This window comes from Triticum urartu, chromosome 1 (genome assembly GCF_003073215.2).
Source record: "Triticum urartu cultivar G1812 chromosome 1, Tu2.1, whole genome shotgun sequence".
NCBI lineage: Eukaryota > Viridiplantae > Streptophyta > Magnoliopsida > Poales > Poaceae > Triticum > Triticum urartu.
The window spans coordinates 225,433,511-225,452,978 of record NC_053022.1 but is presented as its reverse complement, the minus strand read 5'-3'; positions in this window follow the sequence as shown (position 1 = coordinate 225,452,978).

Here is a 19,468-nt window from a genome sequence, read left to right as displayed (position 1 = left end):
TTGCTAGCCCTTGTGCACCCCATATTGATCCCTTGCATCCTTCCCTAGATGAAGATATTGACATGATTCGCAATCTTAGAACTATTGAGCTCATCATTAGAGGATTGCCCAAAAATTTGATTGCTAGTCTGCCTACTCACAATTATGCCTATACCATATGGAAATTTCTTGAGGAACGATTTCCCAATTATTCCTTGAAAACTTTGGATGAAATTCTCCATAAATCTATTGCCTTGAGTAAGATGAACTCTAGTGATCCTAGTTTTGGTAAATGCCTTTTTGAACTTGCCAATCTTAAGCATGCTAAAGGAGATGTTGGAATCATTAATGATATCATACTCAAAGCTATAAGAATTCATAAAAGTAACCACTTTGATCATTTATATAATGAATTACCCTCTCTAGGAAATGATGAGTCACAAGATCATGATGAACATGAATATTATGATGATGATGATAGTGACTTCGATCTTGATGATGCAATGAGACATTTTGGTCTTATGGCAAATCTTTGGGGATACGAATCAGGAGGAAAGGAATGGGTTCTTGATAGTGGATGTACTGATCATATGACCAGAGATGTAGAGATGTTTCGTGAGCTCGCTGAAAACAACGGCCCTCGAAAATATGTCACCTTTGGTGATAATTCAAAGGGTAAAGTGGTTGGCCTTGGTAAGGTGGCCATCTCACATGATAGTTCCATTCAAAATGTCATGCTCGTTGAATCTCTTGGCTACAACTTACTTTCAGTATCTAGACTTGCTGATTTCGGTTTGAATGTCCTATTTACTAAGGTAGATTGCCAAGTATTTCGTCGAGACAATCATAAAATGGTCTTTACGGGTATGCGTAGAGGAGATCTTTACATTGTCGATTTCTCTAAAAAGGCACAACCTAAAACTTGCTTTGTTGCTAAATCCTCAAAAGGTTGGTTGTGGCATAGACGACTAGGTCACGTTGGCATGAGAAACCTTGACAAGCTTATTAAAGGAAATCATATCCTTGGAGTTAATGATGTCATATTTGATAAGGATAGACTTTGCAGTGCTTGTCAAGCAGGTAAACAGGTTGGAGGAAGACATCCCGTGAAGAACATCATGACCACGAGGAGGCCACTAGAGCTACTTCACATGGATCTTTTTGGTCCCAACGCCTACAAGAGTCTTGGTGGAAATTCTTTTGGTCTAGTTATAGTTGATGATTTTTCAAGATTTACGTGGGTGTTCTTTCTTAATGACAAGTCGCAGGTACAGAAGATCTTCAGAAACTTCGCTAGGAAGGCCCAAAATCAGTTTGATGTGAAGATCAAGAAGGTTCGGAGTGACAACGGAACGGAGTTCAAGAACGCAAATGTGGACACCTTTCTTGACGAAGAAGGGATTTCACATGAGTTCTCGGCTACGTACACACCTCAACAAAATGGAGTTGTTGAGAGGAAGAACCGGACGCTCATCGAAATGGCAAGAACGATGCTTGATGAATACAAGACGCCAAAGCACTTTTGGGCAGAAGCGGTTGAGACAGCTTGTTACGCAACAAATCGCTTATATCTTCACAAGCTACTCGGCAAGACGGCATACGAGCTCCTCACCGGTAACAAGCCTCAAGTTGGATACTTTCGAGTATTCGGCTCAAAGTGCTACATTCTTGATAAGCATCGTCGTTCAAAGTTTGCTCCTAAATCTCATGAAGGTTTTCTACTCGGTTATGGCTCAAACTCTCACACTTACCGTGTCTACAACAATTTCACCCGAAAGGTTGAAGAGACGGTAGATATGAAGTTTGATGAATCTAATGGCTCGCAAGTAGAGCAATTGCCAATTGATGTAGGAGACAAAGATCCTTCAGAAGCAATACAAGACTTGTCCATTGGCAAAATTCGTCCAACAGAGGTGAAGGAAAGTACTTCATCCGTCCAAGTGGAAGCTTCTACTTCACGACAAGGTGAACCAAGAATCGACACGGAAGCATCCACAAGTGGGACACACCAAGATGAAGAAAACGAGGAAGTACGTCAAGATGAACATCAACAACCTCCTTCTCCACCACGACAAGAGAACGACGACGTCAACAATGAAGAAGGCCAAGAAGAAGAACAAGATGAAGAAGATGCTCAACGAAGACCCAAGCAAAAGCTCTCACGAGTTCGAGCAAGAATTGCCAAAGATCATCCCGTCGAGCAAATCCTCAATGATATACAAACCGGGAGAATCACTCGCTCAAAAACTCGTTTAGCTAACTTTTGTGAAAATATTCATTCATCTCTAGCATTGAACATATGAAGGTTGAAGAAGCATTGGAAGATCCGGATTGGATAAACGCTATGCATTAAGAGCTACATAATTTTGAGGGAAACCAAGTTTGGACATTGGTCGAGAAGCCCGACAACAATCACAACATCATTGGTACCAAATGGGTGTTTCGCAACAAGCAAGATGAAGATGGACAAGTGGTTCGCAACAAAGCACGTCTCGTCGCCCAAGGGTACACAAAAGTCGAAGGTATGGACTATGGTGAGACATATGCTCCCATTGCTAGACTTGAGTCCATTCGCATCTTACTTGCCTATGCTAATCACCATAATATGACCTTGTACCAAATGGACATTAAAAGTGCTTTTCTAAATGGTGAAATAGAGGAGGAAGTTTATGTCAAACAACCTCCCGGCTTTATCAATCCCAAGAAACCAAATCATGTTTACAAACTTCACAAAGCTCTTTATGGTCTCAAACAAGCTCCTAGAGCATGGTATAAATGCTTGACCAAGTTCCTTATTACAAGTGGTTTTGAAATTGGTAAAATTGATTCTACTATTTTTTACTAAAAGGGTTAATGGAGAACTATATGTATGCCAAATTTATGTTGATAATATCATATTTGGTTCAACTAACCCTCTCTTTAGTGAAAAGTTTGGAAAGCTAATGTCAGAGAAGTTTGAGATGTCTATGATGAGCGAACTCAAATTCTTTCTCGGGTTGCAAATCAAGCAAACTAAGGAAGGTACATTTGTCTCTCAAACAAAGTACACCAAGGACTTATTCAAGAAGTTCAATATGCAAGAATGCAAAGGTATGTCTACACCCATGCCTACTAGTGGACATAATGATTTAACCAAAGATGGTGAACCGTTTGATCAAAAGGTTTATCGCTCTATGATTGGTTCATTGTTATACCTATGTGCTTCACGTCCCGATATTATGTTAAGTGTGTGCATGTGTGCACGATATCAAGCTGCTCCTAAAGATTGTCATCTTAAGGATGTGAAAAGGATAGTGAGATATTTAATCCATACACCAAATTTTGGCATTTGGTATCCTAAGAGGTCTTCTTTTGATCTTGTTGGCTATTCTGAGTCGGATTATGCCGGATACAAGGTTGATAGAAAGTCCACTTCGGGTACTTGTCAATTTCTTGGCAGATCTCTTGTGTCTTGGTCTTCCAAGAAACAAAACTCGGTATCCTTATCCACCGCCGAAGCGGAATACATTGCCGCTGGTTCATGTTGTGCTCAATTACTTTGGATGACCCAAACTCTTAAAGATTATGGGATTTATGTGAAACATGTTCCACTGCTTTGTGACAATGAAAGTGCTACCAAAATTGGTCATAATCCTGTACAACATTCTCGAACTAAGCATATTGAAGTTCGTCATCATTTCATTCGAGATCATGTTGCTAAGGGTGACATCAATCTTAAGCATGTTCGCACCGACAAGCAATTAGCGGATATATTCACTAAACCACTTGATGAGAAAGTGTTTTGCAGGTTGAGAGGAGAATTGAACATCATTGATGCTTCGAACTTGGAGTAGAAACTCCATTGGATACATGCAAGACATGAGCTTATGACTAATCCATGATATATCTCTTATGATAACTATCTTATGTCCTAGATATATTTTCACCTTGCATGTTGTCTAACCCATGTAGGTGCTTGGTTGAATCTAATTCCATGAGATTGCGACTCACTCACATCTTGAGCAATCTCTACAAGACCAAGACTCTACACAATAATGGTTGAAGACAAGGAAGCACAAAACCATTCAAACATATCCTTTAACAAATTCTATATTAAGCTTCATGATTGTCATTTTTGGATACACAAGTGCTATTCCTTGCAAGAACTAACCCATGTAGGTAGATGAACTCAAACTCCAAGTGGTGCTCCCAACTCTTGATGAACTACATCAACCCTGAGCACCCACACAAGTTCAACTACATGAGCAAGAACCACATCACCGCCCAAGGTATGTCATTCCATCTTAGAGAAGCTTTACTCCAAGACATGAGTCAAAGCAACTCAACAAGATGTGAATACATCAAGATGCTTAAACGAAAAATGGTAACCCCATTTTGAGCTTAAACGATGAGTATGACCTATGATCAAGTGTCCTCACTTGACTCCTAAGTCAATATACTCTAACATAGGTGACTATGTCACCGCCCAATTCTAGATGAAGTTCTCTTGTGTTCTTTTCTGAGTTATTGCATTTGTTCCTTGCATATTTGTTTCCTTCTCTCTCAAACAAAAAAAAACTTCATCTAGAAACTTTCACTCTTTTCCTTTTTGTTCTTGTTCTGCATATTTCTGCATCAAATTCATTGCAAATCTTTGTGAGATCTTACTTGACTAGTGAGCTGAGGTGACAAGTGTTTTTCTCTGTGTAAACTCGGTTTCACCGACTTGCAAATTTCGGTCCAACCGAATCTTTTCGGTACCACCGAAATATGCCACTCGGTGCCACCGACTTTGCAATCAGAAAAACAGTTTGCCACTTGTTCTACATTTCTTCTGATCCAGCTCCACTCAATGAATCTTGTCCTCCACAAGCATCACAATTTTATCCTCTGCTTTGTTCTGAATCTCAAGGACCAAACCTATTCGACGGATTCCAGGAAAAACCTTCTTGGAAATTGATGTCAAAGGGGGAGAGAGAGATCACATCAAAGCCTGTAGGAGAGAGAGATCACATCAAGGGAGAGAAAGTCTCAAGGATCCCAGATGTTGTTAAGGGGGAGAGAATGTCTTTTTGGGGGAAAGACATGTTCATATGAACTCATTTGAATTAAGTTCTATTCATATCCTTCAGCTCTGATTTTCTGTTTCCTATCTTCTCCCAATATCCCATGTAAGATTCAGGGGGAGCAAGACACCTAAGGGAAAAGAAATCAGCCAAATTCATTGCATATCTTTATTCTTGGGGACATGTTGAATCCAATGTGGTACCTTGTACTCACTCTCTACATGTCATCCCAGTCTTGGTATTCTTGTGGTTTCTTTTGTTTGCTCTGGCTAGTAGACGTACCTGTGTTATCTAACCTTGTTTGTGCAGGTTCATTCCATCCTAAGCCAACTCGAGACCACAAGGTAAGTATATGCATCAAAATCATGAGTATGAGGAGTTCTTGCTTATGTACATACTGTTTGCAAGAAGGACTCATGAGCATGAAGGTATTTTCCTTGATAATCTTTTGCTCTGATGCATATGGCCAAGATACATGTAACACATTTCCTACTCTGTCATGATTATGCTCTCACATGCCTCTATATTTCATATTTACATGAGTGCATACATGTAGGGGGAGCCTATGCTTGCTACATGTTCTTCCAAAGCTTTACTTGCTGTTCTTTATATCTTTATCTAAAGCTTTGATGTATGTTGCCATCAATTACCAAAAAGGGGGAGATTGAAAGCACAAGTGCTCCCTAGGTGGTTTTGATAATTGATGACAACATATCTCTTGTTGGACTAACACTTCTATCTAGCATGTTTCAGATAAGTTCAACAATGGAGTGGCATGGACTAAAGGTTGTGGGAACTCCTTCAAGATGCTAAGGACAAGGGATTGGCTAAAGCTTCAAGCTCAAGACTCTTCACTTTTACATTTTAGTGATCCAACATCACATTGAGTCCATAGGAAAAGCCAATACTATCAAGGAGGGATGAGGTGTTGCTTAATGAGCCTCTTGCTTCATGTGCTTAATGATATGCTCCAAAATCCTCAACTACTTTCCCATATCCACATATGACCTAAACCCTAAGCCAAACTCGGTCCTACCAATTTTTCTTATCCGGCGCCACCGAGTTTCACTTGTCATAAGCCACTGCCAAACCCTAATCAGTTCGGTCTCACCGATGGGATCTCGGTCTCACCGAGATGGGCTTGCAAACTCTCTGTTACCCATTGCAATATTCTCGGTCCCACCGAGATATGCAATCGGTCCCACCGAGTTTGCTTGACCAAATCTCAGTTTCACTTATTACCCAAATCGGTCCCACCGAGTTGATCCAGTCGGTCCCACCGAAATCACTAACGATCACTAGGTTTACATTTTCGGTCCGACCGAGTTTATTGATTCGGTCCCACCGAGATTGGAAAACTTTGTAACGGTTGGATTTTGTGTGGAGGCTATATATACCCCTCCACCTCTTTCTCATTCGTTGAGAGAGCCATCAGAACACACATATCATTCCAACTCATATGTTCTGAGAGAGAACCACCTACTCATGTGTTGAGACCAAGATATTCCATTCCTACCATATGAATCTTGATCTCTAGCCTTCCCAAGTTGCTTTCCACTCAAACCCTCTTTCCACCAAATCCAAATCCTATGAGAGAGAGTTGAGTGTTGGGGAGACTATCATTTGAAGCACAAGAGCAAGGAGTTTATTACCTACACACCATTTGTTACTTCTTGGAGAGTGGTGTCTCCTAGATTGGCTAGGTGTCACTTGGGAGCCTCCGACAAGATTGTGGAGTTGAACCAAGGAGTTTGTAAGGGCAAGGAGATCACCTACTTTGTGAAGATCTACCACTAGTGAGGCAAGTCCTGTGTGGGCGTTGGCCATGGTGGGATAGACAAGGTTGCTTCTTCGTGGACCCTTTGTGGGTGGTTGCTTCTTCGTGGACCCTCCGTGGGTGGAGCCCTGTGTGGACTCGCGCAACCGTTACCCTTGGGTGGAGCCCTGTGTGGACTCGCGCAACCGTTACCCTTCGTGGGTTGAAGTCTCCATCAACGTGGATGTAGGATAGAACCACCTATCCGAACCACGGGAAAAACATCCGTGTCTCCAATTGCGTTTGAATTCTCCAAACCCTTCTCTTTACATTCTTGCAAGTTGCATCCTTTACATTCCGCTGCTCATATTCTCTTTGCATGCTTGCTTGATATGTATTGTGTGTGTTGAAATTGTGCATAAACTCCACTTAAACCGAAAAAGCTTAAAAATTGCAACTTTAGCACTAAGTGTCTAATCACCGCCCTCTAGACACATCTACTTCTAGATCCTACAGTATGGATTGGCTGTCGATGTATGGAGGAAACATCGATTGCGCCAGTAAGTCAATTTTGCTTACCACCCTAGAAGGAGGAAGGATCAAGTATGTATCCTGGCATCTGCCGAGGAGGACTCAAGTGAATTCGTTAACAGGTGTTGTGCAGGAGGAAGTACCAGTGGTGAAGGATTTCCTTGATTTATTTCCCAAGGAGTTGCCAGGCATGCCATCGGATAGAGATATTGAGTTTTTGATTGAGCTTTTGCCAGGCACAGGGCCAATATCTAAGAGACCATATAGGATGCCCGCAAAGGATTTGGAAGAGATTAAAAAGAAGATTAAGGAGTTACTGGATAAAGGTTATATTCGCCCAAGTTCTTCACCTTGGGGATCGCCAGTACTTCTAGTGGAAAAGAAGGATGGATCGTTAAGGATGGTTGTTGATTATCGAGGATTGAATGAAGTAACCATCAAGAACAAGTACCCACTACCAATGATTAATGATCCGTTTGATCGATTGCAAGGAGCTAAGGTATTTTCCAAGATCGATCTGCGATCAGGATACCACCAGTTGAAGATTCGAGAACATGATATACCTAAGACAGCTTTTACCACCAGGTATGGGCTATACGAGTATACCGTTATGTCATTTGGTCTTACTAACGCACCTGCATATTTTATGAACATGATGAACAAAGTGTTTATGGAGTTTTTGGATAAGTTCGTTGTAGTGTTCATCGATGATATCCTGGTTTACTCGAAGAATGAAGAGGAGCATAAGGAGCATTTGCGTTTGGTACTTGGTAAGATCAGAGAACATCAGTTATATGCCAAGTTTAGCAAATGTGAGTTTTGGTTGAAGGAAGTTGGATTCCTTGGACACGTTATATCTGGAGAAGGTATAGAAGTAGATCCCACCAAGGTTGATACTGTGACAAATTCGGAAGCGCCAACAACAGTGGGAGAGATCCGGAGTTTTCTTGGACTCGCGGGATACTACCGGAGATTTATTGAAAAAAATTCAAAGATTGCGAAGCCTATGACAGAATTGTTGAAGAAGGATACCAAGTTCGTATGGAGTGAGGAATGTGAGGCCAGTTTCCAGGAGTTGAAGAAACGTTTGGTTACATCACCTGTGTTGATTTTGCCAGATCAGACCAAGGATTATGAGGTGTATTGCGACGCTTCACGTCGAGGACTTGGAGTAGTGCTTATGCAGGAAGGAAGAGTTGTTTCTTATGCCTCACGACAGCTCAAGCCTCATGAGTTGAATTATGCTATGCATGATTTGGAGTTAGCAGCCGTAGTGCATGCATTGAAAACTTGGAGACACTTTCTCATTGGAAATCATTGTGAGGTGTACACAGATCACAAGAGTTTGAAGTATATTTTCACGAAGAAGGAATTGAATCTCAGACAAAGGAGATGGTTGGAACTCATCAAGGACTATGACATGAGATTGCATTATCACCCCGGAAAGGCTAACGTAGTAGTTGACGCGTTGAGCCGTAAACGCCATGTCAACACCTTAATGACGGGAGATTTACCAAGGGAGTTAGCCGAAAATATGCATTGAAAACTTGGAGACACTTTCTCATTGGAAATCATTGTGAGGTGTACACAGATCACAAGAGTTTGAAGTATATTTTCACGAAGAAGGAATTGAACCTCAGACAAAGGAGATGGTTGGAACTCATCAAGGACTATGACATGAGATTGCATTATCACCCCGGAAAGGCTAACGTAGTAGTTGATGCGTTGAGCCGTAAACGCCATGTCAACACCTTAATGACGGGAGATTTACCAAGGGAGTTAGCCGAAAATCTTCGTGAGCTATGTTTGGAGATAGTCCCGAGAGGCTATGTAGCAGCATTGGAGATTCAGTCTACTTTGATGGATAAGATCAGAGAAGCTCAAAGGACTGACAAGGAGATCACTTCTATTAAGGAGAAAATGAGCAAAGGAAAAGCTAAAGGATTTCGTGAGGATGAGCACGATACCTTATGGTTTGAAGACCGGGTTTATGTGCCTAATGACCCGGAGATCAGGAAGTTAATTCTGCAAGAGGCCCATGATTCACCATATTCGATTCACCCAGGAAATACCAAGATGTATTTGGATTTGAAGGATATTTTTCTGGTGAACCGGAATGAAGAAGGATATTGCGGAATATGTAGCAGTTTGTGATGTATGTCAGAGAGTAAAGGCAGAGCATCAGAAGCCAGCAGGATTGCTACAGCCATTGCCGATACCTGAATGGAAGTGGGATAAGTTAGGCATGGATTTTATTACAGGATTACCCAGAACACGTTCAGGCTATGACTCGATATGGGTTGTAGTCGATCGTTTGACAAAGGTAGCTCGAGCTTGTGCGCTAGATTACAGATCTAGTTGGGACGAGAATTTTCCATATGCAGAGTTCTCTTATAACAACAGTTATCAATCCAGTTTGAAGATGGCCCCTTTCGAAGCCTTGTACAGAAGGAGATGCAGGACCCCATTGTCGTGGGATGAAGTTGGAGAGCGCCAGTTGTTTGGACCGGATCTGATTAAGGAGTCTGAACAGAAAGTAAAATTGATTCGCGATAGGCTCAAGGTAGCCCAGTCCAGGAAGAAGAGCTACGCATATTCTAAACGCAAGGAAACAGTTTACGAAGTAGGAGACCGAGTTTATCTTCGAGTATCTCCACTTCGAGGAGTTAAGCGCTTTGGAGTTAAGGGAAAGTTAGCACCACATTTTGTAGGGCCATACAAAGTTTTGGAGCGTATGGGAGAAGTAGCCTACAAGTTGGAGTTGCCGAAGGATTGTCAGGACTTTACGACGTGTTCCATGTTTCCCAGTTGAAGAAGTGCCATGCAGAGATGGCTTATATACCGCTGAGAGACACAGTACTGCTAGAAGCGATTCAGCTAGATAGTGATTTGACCTATGAGGAGAAACCATTCAAGATTCTTGAATATGCCAGCCGAGTCACCCGCAGCAAGGTTATTAAGTTTTGCAAAGTTCAGTGGAGCCACCGCACGGATGATGAAGCCACCTAGGAACGAGAGGAAGATCTGTTGAAGGACCACCCTCACCTATTTTCTAGCCAACCCGAATCTCGAGGGCGAGATTCATCTTAAGGGGGTAGGTTTGTAACATCCCAAATTTTCAATTGGAATGTTATACACTAGATCATCATTGCATATCATATTTTATTGCATTTTGGTTGATCCAGAAATTTCACGCAACTCAAGGACCATCGGAGAGAGTTGGGGATTTCGTTATTTTCATATTTGAGTTTTCTCAAATTTTGAAAATAGGATCATTTGATTTTATTTATTTTATCTTCAATTATTTCTATTACAAAAATATGAGAGGGAATAAAATGAATTTCCCAAAATAAAGACATATTGAGGATTTAATAAAAAATCAAACAAGATTTTATTTTGGTTTTATTTGCTATTTCATTTGAATTTAGGAAAAATGCGCGTTTTTAAAAATTGCATTTAGGCCCCAAATAAATGTTAATCCTGTGCGGCCTGATTTTAGAAGACGGGGAAAATTTATTTCGGGATTTTTGGAGTCCGTTTAGTATTGCTTTGTTTTTTTCTATGCGTAATTGTTTAAAAAAAGCCGAACCGACCTACCGGGCCGTGTCCGACCAGGACACCTGGCCCGGCCGGCCTTTATAAGCCGGGGAGCCCAGCCCGAGCCGCCACAAACCCTAGCGCCGTACCCCGCCGCCCCTGACACCGCCGCCGCCGCCTCGCCGCGCTGCCGCACCGCCGCCCTGCCGCCGCACCGCCCCGCCGCTGGAGCTGCCGCCCGCCGACCTCGCCGCCCCGCCGGAGCCGCCGCCCCGCCGGAGGTTGACCGCTGCCCCGCCTCCGGCGGTTTTCCTCGAGAAAACCCTTCGGTTTTCCATCCGTTTTTTCGGTTTTTTTATATTTCGTTTTATTATAGATCGGGTTTTTCCGGTTTATTTATTTAGCGAGCATTCGCTCGTTCGTTCGTTTAGATCTAGATAACGAACGTTCGTTCGTTAATCTGTTCATCATTTTTTTTCTCGGATTAAATCCGCGATTTTTCTGATCGCGATTTCTGATCCGATTTTCGTTCTAGTATAACTTTTCGCTCCTTTATCGAAATCGGGCGATTCAAGTGCCTGGAGTTTCGTATCGAAACCCTCTTTCCGTTTAACCAACTCAAACAAGTTTTTGCCTCTGTAAAAATTGCCCTAGATCCAGAATAGTAAACGAAGCCAGTTTCTTTTGCCGTTTGTCTTTCGTTGCTTCGTTCGATTTGGTTCTTTTTGCCAACCGGAGTTCTTAAGTTGAATTTCTGGTTAGATCTCTTATTCGAGTTTTACCTATGCATTAGTTGAGTACTTATTGTATGCTTGTTTGTTTGCGATAGAGTACCCGGAGTGTGCCGCTTGCTACTTCGAATCGCTAGGTTTCCCGGATCATCAGCAAGGCAAGTAACACTTTGATCATACCTCCTACTACCCAGTTTTTATTGCATTAGATCAATCCTCACACATTGCATGATTAGGATCTAATTAAATTGTGGGTTCTGGGAAGTAGATGAGGTAGTACCTATCACCTGTTTTATTATCAAACCTTTGGGAGTTACTTCTACGTTTGCCTGTTATGCCAAGCTATGCTAGTAGACGTGGATTGGGTGAGTAAAATCCATGATATATGTGAGATTGTTAAATTAATGGTTTATCTAAGGTGGCAACTTTAAATACACATCTGGGTGGATTGAGGCACCTGGGTATTCCAGCGATTGCCTGTTTTTCTTTTGGACCGCCACCCAGGCTCAAAGGGATCATGAGATTATTCATGCTAGAAACTTCCGTGTGCAGCCACAAGCTACTATGGGCTCTAGCATAGTTGACTAAGTCGTGCGAACTCTTACAGTGGTAGACTAGCAGATGTAGGGGAAGGTAGGTGTAACGGTCTACCCGTTCGTAAGGTGCTAGCACTTCTGAAAGACTATGTCTCGGTCATCCGTTTCTCAAACACCATGTAGTGCGAGAAATCAACGGAGGCGATCGAGTCTTGTGGGGAAAAGTGCGCAAACCTCTGCAGAGTGTATAAACTAATCATGGTTAGCCGTGTCCCCGGTTATGGACATCTTGAGTATCTAGTACGATTATCATGTGAATCTCATCATGTTACTCTAAATTAATATTGTTGGGTTTTTAATGATGTTTCCTAATTGGGATTGAGAATGCTATCAACCATTCTCAATGTTTAACAACTACCATGATAGTTAAATAAAATTTATTCCTTTGAAGTAGGGAAAAATTGGCTTTACGCAAAACTGTAACCATAGAGCTTTCCACCAGCCAAATATGCATATAGTATAGCCTTATTCTTTCATTGCTCTCTATGTGTTACTTTGCCAGCATATTCCATGTGCTGACCCGTTTCGGGCTGCAACGTTCATGTTGCAGACTTTTCAGACGACGAGTAAGGTGCTTTTAGGTTGTGGTTCTACACTCAGTGATGCTATTGGAGTTGATGGACTCACTTATCTTCCAAGCCTTCCGTTGTTATCGTTATTAGATGGCCTTAAGCCATATTTATTGTAATAAGTTCTCTTTTGAGACACTCGATGTAATAAGTGTGTGATTGCTACTCTGTTATAAATCCTTCAAGTACTGTGTGGTGTCATCACTACTGATCCAAGGATGACACCGGAGCATAGAGATTGGACCGTTTGAGGTCTGATCGCTACAAGATGGTATCAGAGTACACGCTGATTGTAGGACACGACCACTAAGCTGAAGCCCTAGATCACTACTCTCTTCTCATTCTGACCTCTCATCTTTTCTACTCTTTTAGGATGGCGGATGCAAGGAACAAGTTCACACAACCGGATGAAGATACACCCTTTGGACGTCACTTGAAGGAAGTCACTAGATCTGAACATAGGAGTACCAAGCTTCACCGGGACTACAACGCCACTTTACCTGAAGAAGAGCGCTGGATGATTCAAGTTCAAGTTCCAGGAAGGACGTTCATGCCAGTCACTGAGCCCATAGAGTTTTCCTTTGATGCACCAACTGGAGTCTAGGAAAGAGCATGGCAGCTCACATCGCCATGGGACGCATTGGAGAAGTTTACCGCAATGATCTCAAGGATACTATCTACCAGATTTGTGGGCGCCGAGATGAGCACTGGGAGATGATCAGCACCAGGAAGGATAGATCAATTGCAGCTTTTATCCAGGAGTTAAACCAGCACATTCGACGTCAGGAGAACCAGATGTGCGCCGACATGATAGATCTGAAGAAGGCAACACAAGAATCAAGGAACTGGAGGAAGAACTCAAGGCTACACGTGAAGATTATGAAGAGGAAATCGAAGTACTAGTGGAGAAGAATGACGATCTGATCAAGAAGATCGGAATATTTATGGGAGGCCCTACACCAGTAGAAGAAGACGAAGAACCCAAGGAGATTCGCCCGGAAGACTACATCATCATCGACGACACCGACTCGGATCCAGATGATAGCGATGATGACTATGTTGATGAAGCTGGAGCAGATATCATGGAGTCTGCAACCGAAGAATATTTCTAGTAGACCACCCCAATCAGTAGTAGTAGTCCACCATGTAAATATAGTAGTCCGAGCACTTTTGCGATAGTTAGATCGATTGTATGCCCTTGTTTGATTGAATGAAGTGAATTGTTTGCTTTTGCCTCATGTGCATATGGGTAGTGTTTTCTCTCTAGACCCCTCTCTATTCTTAAATCTCATCTTTTCTAAACCCTCAGATGCCTCCGAGACGTGACCCCGGATTTACCTTCCACCGGAGCTCACCCAGTTGATCCAGCAGCAGAACACATTGATGCAGTTGCTAGTCCAGAATCAGAATCAGGGGAACAACAACAACAACCCACCACCACCACCACCACCTGTTGATCACTTAGCCCGTTTTCTTAGCCTGAATCCGCCGGTGTTTTCCAGTAGCACCGAGCCGATAGTAGCAGATGATTGGCTCCACAAGACAGCAAGGGAGTTGACCACGGCGGGATGCACAGATGCAAAAAGGTGAAGTTTTCCACACATCATCTTGAAGGACCCGCAACATCAAGGTGGGAGAATTTCACTCCCACTTTCCCTATCGACACTGTCACATGGGACCAGTTTCAGCAGGCTTTCCGTACCGCCCATGTTTCCGCAGGAGCTATGGCCATGAAGAAGCGAGAGTTTCGCAACTTGCGGCAAGGAGGACGGACAGTTGGCCAGTATGTGGAGGACTTTAGTAAGTTAGCACGTTATGCCCCAGATGACGTTGCTACGGATGCACCTAAGCAGGAGAAGTTTCTGGAAGGACTGAATGACGAGTTGAGCATGCAGTTGATGGTAGAAACCTTCAACAACTACCAGGACTTGGTAGATCGTTCTCTTATGATTGAAGGGAAGCATCATCAGATTGAGAATCGCAAAAGGAAGTATGGACAAGGGAAGTACAATTCCGGAGCTCAGCAGAAGCCACGTTTTACCCCTAGACCGGGAGGACATTTTCAGCATACCCATGGAGGAGGTAGGTTGCACAATCATAATGGCACCAAGAATAGTAATGGAAATGGCGGAAGCAACGGCCAGAACCGCACTAACCCATCAACCCCGGCCAAGAGAGACCTGAGCCAAGTCACTTGCTTTAAGTGCCAGAACACCGGAAATTATGCCAATGAATGTCCTGAATCCCAGAATGGAAATGGCAATGGAAGCTCTAGGAAGAAGCCGGACCCTTTCATTAGGGTACATGTGAACCATGTTAACATGGAGGAGGTTGAAGAGCAGCCGGATGCAGTAATCGGTAAGTTTTTGGTTAAGTCATTTACTGCACTTGTTCTTTTTGATACTGTGCATCGACATTCATACATATCAAGGGGATTTGTGGATAAGTATAACCCTGCCCACCAAAGTTCTTAGAACACCTATGTTAGTAAGCTCACCAGGAGCGGAGTATATGGCTAGCAAGGGAATGTTTTCAAGTGCCATTGAGTATAGGTAGGCACGTGTTTCCCTTGGATTTGATCATTTTGGAATCACAAGGTTTGGATGTAATTCTGGGTATGGATTGGCTGTTGATGTATGGAGGAAACATCGATTGCACCAGTAAGTCAATTTTGCTTACCACCCCTGAAGGAGGAAGGATCAAGTATGTATCCCGGCATGTGCCGAGGAGGACTCAAGTGAACTCACTAACAGGAGTTGTGCAGGAGGCAGTACCAGAGGAGTTGCCAGGCATGCCACCGGATAGAGATATTGAGTTTTTGATTGAGCTTTTGCCAGGCACATGGCCAATATCTAAGGGACCATATAGGATGCCAGCAAAGGATTTGGAAGAGATTAAAAAGCAGATTAAGGAGTTACTGGATAAAGGTTATATTCGCCCAAGTTCTTCACCTTGGGGATCGCCAGTACTTCTAGTGGAAAAGAAGGATGGATCGTTAAGGATGGTTGTTCATTATCGAGGATTGAATGAAGTAACCATCAAGAACAAGTACCCAATACCGATGATTAATGATTTGTTTGATCGGTTGCAAGGAGCTAAGGTATTTTCCAAGATCGATCTGCGATCAGGATACCACCAGTTGAAGATTCGAGAACAGGATATACCTAAGACAGCTTTTACCACCAGGTATGGGTTTTACGAGTATACCGTTATGTCATTTGGTCTTACTAATGCACATGCATATTTTATGAACATGATGAACAAAGTGTTTATGGAGTTTTTGTATAAGTTCGTCATAGTGTTCATCGATGATATGCTGGTTTACTCGAAGAACGAAGAGGAGCATAAGGAGCATTTGCGTTTGGTACTTGGTAAGATCAGAGAACATCTATTATATGCCAAGTTTAGCAAATGTGAGTTTTGGTTGAAGGAAGTTGGATTCCTTGGACACGTTATATCTGGAGAAGGTATAGAAGTAGATCCCACCAAGGTTGATACTGTGACAAATTCGGAAGCGCCAACAACAGTGGGAGAGATCCGGAGTTTTCTTGGACTCGCGGGATACTATCGGAGATTTATTGAAAATAATTCGAAGATTGCGAAGCCTATGACAGAATTGTTGAAGAAGGATACCAAGTTCGTATGGACTGAGGAATGTGAGGCTAGTTTCCAGGAGTTGAAGAAACATTTGGTTACATCACCCGTGTTGATTTTGCCAGATCAAACCAAGGATTATGAGGTGTATTGCGACGCTTCACGTCGAGGATTTGCAGTAGTGCTTATGCGGGAAGGAAGAGTTGTTTCTTATGCCTCACGACAGCTCAAGGCTCATGAGTTGAATTATGCTACGCATGATTTGGGTTAGTAGCCGTAGTGCATGCATTGAAAACTTGGAGACACTTTCTCATTGGAAATCATTGTGAGGTGTACACAGATCACAAGAGTTTGAAGTATATTTTCACGTAGAAGGAATTGAATCTCAAACAAAGGAGATGGTTGGAACTCATCAAGGACTATGACATGAGATTGCATTATCACCCCAGAAAGGCTAACGTAGTAGCTGACGCGTTGAGCCGTAAATGCCATGTCAACACCTTAATGACGGGAGATTTACCAAGGGAGTTAGCCGAAAATCTTCGTGAGCTATGTTTGGAGATAGTCCCGAGAGGCTATGTAGCAGCATTGGAGATTCAGTCTACTTTGATGGATAAGATCAGAGAAGCTCAAAGGACTGACAAGGAGATCGCTTCTATTAAGGAGAAAATGAGCAAAGGAAAAGCTAAAGGTTTTCGTGAGGATGAGCACGATACCTTATGGATTGAAGACCGGGTTTATGTGCCTAATGACCCGGAGATCAGGAAGTTAATTCTGCAAGAGGCCCGTGATTCACCATATTCGATTCACCCAGGAAATACCAAGATGTATTTGGATTTGAAGGATATTTTCTGGTGGACCGGAATGAAGAAGGATATTGCGGAATATGTAGCAGTTTGTGATGTATGTCAGAGAGTACAGGCAGAGCATCAGAAGCCAGCAGGATTGCTACAGCATTGCCCATACCCGAATGGAAGTGGGACAAGTTAGGCATGGATTTTATTACAGGATTACCCAGAACACGTTCAGGCTATGACTCGATATGGGTTGTAGTCGATCGTTTGACAAAGGTAGCTCATTTCATCCCAGTGAAGACTACCTATATTAGTGCCAAGTTGGCAAAGATATACATGACCAGGATCGTATGTCTGCATGGAGTTCCAAGGAGCATTGTATCAGATAGAGGAACCCAATTTACCTCAAAGTTCTGGAATCAGTTGCATGAAACTTTGGGTACCAGGCTAGAGATCAGTACATCTTTCCATCCACAGACAGATGGATAGACCGAGAGAGTCAATCAGATTTTGGAGGATATGCTGAGAGCTTGTGCGCTAGATTACGGATCTAGTTGGGACGAGAATTTTCCATATGCAGAGTTCTCTTATAACAACAGTTATCAATCCAGTTTGAAGATGGCCCCTTTCGAAGCCTTGTACGGAAGGAGGTGCAGGACCCCATTGTCGTGGGATGAAGTTGGAGACCGCCAGTTGTTTGGACCGGATCTGATTAAGGAGTCTGAACAGAAAGTAAAATTGATCCGTGATAGGCTCAAGGTAGCCCAGTCCAGGAAGAAGAGCTACGCAGATTCTAAACGCAAGGAGACAGTTTACGAAGTCGGAGACCGAGTTTATCTTCGAGTATCTCCACTTCGAGGAGTTAAGTGCTTTGGAGTTAAGGGAAAGTTAGCGCCACATTTTGTAGGCCCATACAAAGTTTTGGAGCGTATGGGAGAAGTAGCCTACAAGTTGGAGTTGCCCGAAGGATTGTCAGGAGTTCAAGACGTGTTCCACGTTTCCCAGTTGAAGAAGTGCCACGCAGAGATGGCTGATATACCGCTGAGACACAGTACCGCTGGAAGCGATTCAGCTGGATAGTGATTTGACCTATGAGGAGAAACCAGTCAAGATTCTTGAATATGCCAGCCGAGTCACCCGCAGCAAGGTTATTAAGTTTTGCAAAGTTCAGTGGAGCCACCACACGGAGGGTGAAGCCACCTAGGAACGAGAGGAAGATCTGTTGAAGGACCACCCTCACCTATTTTCTAGCCAACCCGAATCTCGAGGGCGAGATTCATCTTAAGGGGGGTAGGTTTGTAACATCCCAAATTTTCAATCGGAATGTTATACACTAGATCATCATTGCATATCATATTTTATTGCATTTTGCTTGATCCAGAAATTTCACGCAACTCAAGGACCCTCGGAGAGAGTTAGGGATTTTGTTATTTTCATATTTGAGTTTTCTCAAATTTTAAAAATAGGATCATTTGATTTTATTTATTTTATCTTCAATTATTTCTATTACAAAAATATGAGAGAGGGAATAAAATGACTTTCCCAAAATAAAGAAATATTGAGGATTTAATAATAAAATCAAATAAGATTTTATTTTGGTTTTATTTTTTATTTTATTTGAATTTAGGAAAAATGCGCGGTTTTCAAAATTGCATTTAGGCCCCAAATAAATGTTCATCCTGTGCGGCTTGATTTTAGAAGCCGGGGAAAATTTATTTCGGTATTTTTGGAGTCCGTTTATTATTCCTTTTGTTTTTTTCATAGCGTAATTGTTTAAAAAAAAGCCGAACCGACCTACCGGGCCGTGTCCGACCAAGATACCTGGCCCGGCCGGCCTTTATAAGCCGGGGAGCCCAGCCCAAGCTGCCCCAAACCCTAGCGCCCTACCCCGCCACCCCTGACGCCACCGCCCGCCGACCTCGCCGCCCCGCCGGAGGTTGACCGCTGCCCCGCCGCCGGCGGTTTTCCTCGAGAAAACCGTTCCATTTTCTGTCTGGTTTTTTTCGTTTTTTTAGATTTCATTTTTTTATAGATCGGTTTTTCCTGTTTATTTATTTAGCGAGCGTTCGCTCGTTCGTTCGTTTTAACGAACGCATTCATCGTTTAGATCCAGATAACGAACGTTCGATCGTTAATCTGTTCATCGTTTTTCTTTTTCTCGGATTAATCCGCGATTTTTCTGATCGCGATTTCTGATCCGATTTCCGTTCTAGTATAACTTTTCGCTCGTTTATCGGAATCAGGTGATTCAAGCGCCTGGAGTTTCGTCTCGAAATCCTCTTTCTGTTTAACCAACTCAAACAAGTTTTTTCCTCTGTAAAAATTGCCCTAGATCC